Source organism: Olea europaea, unplaced genomic scaffold, assembly GCF_002742605.1.
Source record: "Olea europaea var. sylvestris unplaced genomic scaffold, O_europaea_v1 scaffold2272, whole genome shotgun sequence".
Lineage (NCBI taxonomy): Eukaryota > Viridiplantae > Streptophyta > Magnoliopsida > Lamiales > Oleaceae > Olea > Olea europaea.
Genome location: NW_019240787.1, coordinates 13,710 through 20,149, shown reverse-complemented (window position 1 = coordinate 20,149; position 6,440 = coordinate 13,710). Strand labels below are relative to the sequence as shown.

The window sequence follows — 6,440 nt, the reverse complement described above, 5'->3', positions numbered from 1 at the left end:
GATTTTCCATCTCTATTTCCGCACACCGAATGCACATTCTATAAAGTTCTTGTAGTATGAGTGTTCAAAGTTAAACCTCTCTAGAGCATTACGAAATCTACTACGACGACGTCATGTTCGTTCATTGTGAAATTGCTGGAAATGGGACAATATATCTAACCCTTTGATAGGGGACATATACCCAGGGAGAAAAGCAAATTCGGGGTCGAACAAATAGTAATTTCCCGATGTCGGCAACAAAAAATGTATTTTTGGACTGTGGGTAGCACGTGCAAGTATTCGTGTACCGTGCGCATTCCCGGTAGTTCCAGCCATTACGAACATGAAATATAAATTAAAATTACATGCGGCCAACACATTCTGGGTCAGTACTCTTTCCATCCTATTAAGTTGACACGCTCGTGACATGGTACCACGACTTTCACAGACGTTCCATCAATAGCATAGATGCAGTCCCGAAACAGTGGATACTTATTCAAGTTCGACCTGTGAGGCTCGACACCATCATTATAGTTCAGACTAGGTTGAAGCAGATGAGTAAAAAATGCCACGATCGCACATAGAACCTCTTTCATGTAGTGACATACGATTTGCAACGAATGATTGAATGTCGTTGTCACCTTGCGATATCCCTTCTCGTGCACTAATATGCACAGGAACATGCTAACTTGCTCGTAAATGTCAACTTGCAGGCTGTTGCGTAGCCCATATTCGTCGCGCAAAATATGTGCGAAATGTCACAGCATTGATAGATACATACGAAATTCTTGATAGCACATTTGCTCATTCTGTCTCATTGCCTCCATCATAAACATGTGATCGTTTCTTGAGAATGGAAACCATTGGATACGATGTCGGTGTCTGTGATAATAATTACTCGTGTCGTTGTCGGCGATTCTGCAGTTGATAAGTTTATTTTATACACTTATTCAATACTTTAAAACGATAATATTTAGTTGTTTTTAGGATGAATTATGGTCTAAGTTATTGCATTTCATGTTGAATAGGTAAAATTCAATGACAGTACAAGAAATTGAAGGAAATAAGCAAAAGTTGACAAAATTGAAAAAAATGAGCTAAGTTGTAAGAGATTCAAAGTTCAGGGACTAAAGTGCAAATACTCAAAAGTTGTGTCGGACCTCACGATGAAGATTCAAGAGTTCTCAGAGTCGATTGAATAAAGAAAGATATCAAAGAGATGAAATATAATCAAATTATGACCACACATCACGTTCGAACCGAAGAAATGTATGCATCGTTTTTAGATTCATATTGAAACCTACTTTTGACATAGAAAATGATCTAATTTGAAAATGACATCTGGAGAAAAGTTGTAATCCTTTGAGTTAGCTTTCCATTGCATGTTGAATCGCCTCGATCAAATATCGGAAGAAAAAGTTATGATGAAAAAACTGAAAGTTGTGCAGTGCGATCGAATTGACGATAGCACCAAGGCGCTATCTCGTAGCGCTTGGGCGCTACGTTTCTGATTTTTTTCCCGAAAGTCAGTGCTTAGGCGTTGCATGCGTAGCGCTTAGGCGCTACCTAAATTTGTTCGCGACGATTAGATGCTGACTCCTTGTGCTCAGGCGCTATACCGGAATTGTTTAGGGCGCGTTTTTAGGTCGTTTTGAGGTCCATAAAAACCTACTTTCTACACAGATGAAGGATGCACCTATAAATACATCTTTTTCGCACTTTTGAAGGATTTTTCACACATTGAGAGGCAAGATAACATAATGGGAGAATCAAAAGAGAAATTCAAATGAGGAAAACACCAAACAATCAAAGATTTAAAGCATTGATTGGAAGGGGAAGGAGATCTTGGTGCAAGAATTCTACTTTTTCTTCTACGTCTTTAGAACAAATTCGGTGATGAATTTCTTGATAATTTCTTTTTTTTTTCTCTCATTAATATGTGTAGCTAGATTTAATTTTAGAGCAAATAATGTTATCTATTTGGGACCTTTATTTCTTTTATTTGAGACTCTTTGTTCTTTTATATTTTGGCCCTGTTTGGTAGCCATTTTCTTCAAACTATATTTTTATCTCTCTTTTTTTCAACCACACATTATTTATTTAAATAATATTACACGTAGATAAAAAAAATTCTTTATTTTTCAACCACACATTTCACATCAATTTACTATTCTAAAATGCATTTTTACATAAAAATGACTATCAAACACCCCATTTATGTGTGAATTTTAATTATGTTTTCCATGCTTTGAATTTTTCTGGCCAATTATTCAATGATTTCGTAAACAATAATTACATAGAGATGCAAATTCTTGTTTAGACCACATATTAAAATTCGGTAAATTAATATAACGTATATAGATATTTATATTAATATTTATATTAATTTCGATAGTCCATTAGGAATTCTTAGAATTGTTATTTCGTTTAAATAATATTGATTTGCATAGAGATATGTAGTTAAATTATTTAAATGGGTTTAATGAGAACTCGAGAGGGGTAAATTGAATACTATAGAAGAATTTGATTGAACACTACTTTAGTTTTATGAATCTCAATATTAGAAGTAAAGGTGACCAATAGGTGAAATTGTTCCTTCCTAGCATCTATTTATTGTTTAAATTCCAAATCACTTTTTGTTGCATCTATTAAAATTTTTAGTAGTTAGATTTAAAAATCATGTTCAATCATTTTTTTTTGTTTATTTTCATCAAATAGAAGTTAGGAATAATAAATTGAGTACTAAAGTATAGTTCTCGTGAAAAAAATGTCCACTTTACTACTTGTTACGATCCGTCAATTTGTAGGATAAAATTGACAACAGCAGTACGTAAGCCGTTATGTCGGCTACCAAATGGTTGAAGAACTGTTCCTTCTCTCAATCTTCTTCCACGTCGGTGCCCGGTAGAATGGCACAGTTGAAGTTCAGCTCATCCATTAGGCAATAGATGTAGAATAAGTTAAATTCAAAAGCTAAGAAATGTAATGGAGCTGCAGAGAAGGCAATTTCCTCAAACAACCTTGCATCTTCACATATTGTTTTCCTCATTCGTAATATAGAAATTTATAGAAAGTGTACATGATTGGTACACCATCCTGTGCACTGATTGACACTTCATTACAATTGTACCAACTGTGCAACAATAGTGGTATGCTATCCAAAAGTCCTCGTGAGGTGTGCATTTTTGTACAAAAGATTGTACCCAGAAGAAATCTTTTGCACCAGAAGTGTACAGGCGAAAGAGTACATGGGTGTTCCATGCTCGAGCCATCCTGTCGTTAACAACTCGAAGCCATCAAGGTATTGATCTTTGCCGCCACTTCTTCGATGCCAATGATGGCCCGGTCAACTGAGAACAACAACTCATGCACAGAGATTTTTTCTTCTTGCCCCTTCACTTGCCACTAGAAAACTTCCTTTTTACTGTCGCTTATGGTGTTTAAGACGTTCATGCCTGATCTACCATCTATGTCGTCTGCCTCATCACTCACTACTTTCTCCATCGACAGAGAATGCATCTCGATGGTTTTCTAGTGCATTTTCCTCAAATAATCCAAACCCCGTTTTGTACAACTTTGTCGGAGTGACTGCATACTTGTCCCCGTTGTAACTATCACCGAACAATTGACGATAGCGAATATAGATCTCGCTCACGTCCTTGTCCTTGAAGTCCTTGTATTCCTTGTTTTCTTGCAAAGAAGGGTTAAACAATGAAGCCAACAGTTTGAATGAAAAACGAAATGTGTCAACTATCCGAACATGGTAGTCACACGAAATCACTGAGCATGGGATGATGCAAATAGCCATGGCATATGTGCAAAAGTACAAAGAAAGTTAAAGGCTTACTTAATAACCATTTCTGAACACCACAGAAGTTACGAGATAAATTTACAGCAACGTCCTAGGAGAATGACATGTAAATACATTCATCCAAACCAAAACCACATACGTATATTTTTGTAACGAAATCCATATATATATGAAAAGGCAACATGCCGAGTGGGTCACCAATCAACAAGTATCCGTACGTATGCATTTCGACAAGAAAATGGGTTACCTTCATCTTTTGGGTCCACCATTCCTCCATGCTACGATTCGGATGGTGGATGTGTTGTATTTGACCCCGTTGCAATTTAACAACTTGGAGAAAAGTTTGTGGGCTCGACTCATTGCATCCTAGTGGTTGAGCAGTTGTTCCTTGCTCCAATTGTGACTGGAGATAGAGTTGAACAGTGCAGAAACACGCTCCTAGCCGTGTTTCGTAAAACACCGACCGGTTCGATGACCCTTAACAATGGCTATTTCATAGGCTGCAATGAATGTTCTGGTCTCCGTTGGGCTCCATCGTGCGTATGATTTAGAGCCAGAGGCACAACCCAGTTCCTATGCAACGGAAGAGCCACTACACGAAACGTATCCTGTTACAACCCACATTTTTATCTAGTCAAAGTCAATAGTGGAATTTTCAAAGTCAAGTTAAATGAGGACTTAGATGAAATAAATCATTTTTATTGGGACTCGATTGACCAAATCATTTTATTTGGGTTTATCTTATAAATTATAAATATATTTTGAAGGTTAAATTGGATACATTTTTAAGTTGGAAACTTATATAATTTTGGAAGTGTTAGGATTAAATGTGATATGAAAAAGAGAGTTGAAGGACTTAGTTTGCAATTATGAGTTAGTGGACCATTTAATTCAACCATTTGACCCATTTTCTCTCAATTTCACACCAAAATACACACACACACAGAGGGTAACGAGAAGCAGAGACCGGTAGAAGGGAAAGAAGAAAGGAAAAAGAAGAAGAAAAAAGGTGAGGTTAATCTCTTCAAGTTGGGTTTAATTTTTCCACTTGTTTTTGAGTGATTAAGTATGATTTATATTAAATTTTTAGGGTTGTAACTTGTAGAATAAAATGTCGAATTTTAGGTGATATCTGTACGAATTGGAGCTCAAGTTTGGGGATTTCTTCATTTCCAATTTCAGCTAGGTACGGGATATTATTTTAGCAAACCCTAGAAATTTTATTTGGGATTTTTGGGATTAGGTATGTTTATGGAAATGATGATATTGAGAAAATAATTATTTGGAAGCATGAAATTATGGAACAAGAGGAAAATTTTAATTAGTTGAATTATAGCAACTTCTTGTCACTTGAATGATGTGGATGTCATAGTGATGTTTGGAAGTGAAGGTTATGTTGATAAATTAGTTATTAGTCAATGGATTATAAAGTGTGATTAACTCCAATTAATAAAGGAAAATTTGAGAACTTATTCAAGTGTTCAGAAAATATAATTTTAAGTTCTATCATTAGATATTAAGGTTTCTTGATTAGATAGAGGATAAATTGGTTATTAATATCATATTTCAGGTGGTAACGAGGAAATTGGAAACGTTTATCAGCCAATCTAACTTGTAGCTCATACCTTGTGAGTGGATAAAATTTATTTTTTAGAAATCAGTCTTCTTTAAATTTTAAAGTTATTTATTTTATAAAGTTGACTTCATAGCATGATTTTTAGAATAAAATGAATTTTATTATCAATTGCTTTTAAAGTTAAATTCAGTTCAGTTAAATTATTTTGAAAGCTTGTTATATTCTTATTACATGTTTCAGTATAGTTAAAGTTATTTCTAAAAATCACCAGAAAGTACCCAAGTGATTTTACCCCAGTTTGCACTGATGTGAATGTGTTTCCACAGTGTATGACTAGTTATGGTGATTTTACCCGCTCTGCACTATTGTGAATGTGTTTCCATAGTGTATGATCAGATTATCAGAGGTCTTTGGGGCCCACTCTCGTACACACATAGGCTTTGGGGGGAATACATCAAATTGGTCCAAATAAAAGAAGGATTTTCCAAAATAGCCTTTGACTTTTCTAAACATTTTGAACAACCTAAAATACCCTTAATCAAATATTAAAAACAACCCTTTACATAATAAGAATTTTCTATCTAAGTCCTTAAAAAATCTAACAAGTAATTTTTCTAAAAATTTGTGAGAATTATTAATGAATAATTATAAAATAGAAAAACCCAAATATAAGAGAGGACCATATAATATAAAAAAGGTTGTTAAAAATAAAAAAGAAATTAAGTTTGAAAAAGAAATTGATAAGATAGGATATCAAGAACAATTATATGCATCACAAGAAATATTAAAATGTTTTAAAGAAAACTTATTAGAAAATTTCGCTAAAGGAATTGTAAGGTCAATAATCATAAAAGATATACAAGATATAATAGATAAATTGGAAAAAATAAATAAAAGTATCTCAAAATATGATATACCTTTTAGAACAGACATAGATATGATAACAGATATTGATATTATAAATTCTCAAACATTACTAGACTTCGAAGAATTACTTAAAAATTTATGAGAAGACTAATAAAAAATAGATTACCACAAGCACATAAAAAATTAGTTTTTAACCTTACATTAAGA

The 6,440-nt window shown here is 34.0% G+C and overlaps 1 long non-coding RNA gene across 1 annotated transcript in view; it reads left to right on the top strand.

The window, feature by feature from the left end:
* Positions 1-4,789: 4,789 nt before the first annotated feature.
* The window catches only part of LOC111381260, a 9,790-nt gene continuing 8,139 nt past the window's right edge, over positions 4,790-6,440 (top strand). Inside the window, exon 1 of the long non-coding RNA XR_002700300.1 lies at positions 4,790-4,976. This is a non-coding gene — a long non-coding RNA (uncharacterized LOC111381260). The remainder of the gene's footprint in view (positions 4,977-6,440) is intronic.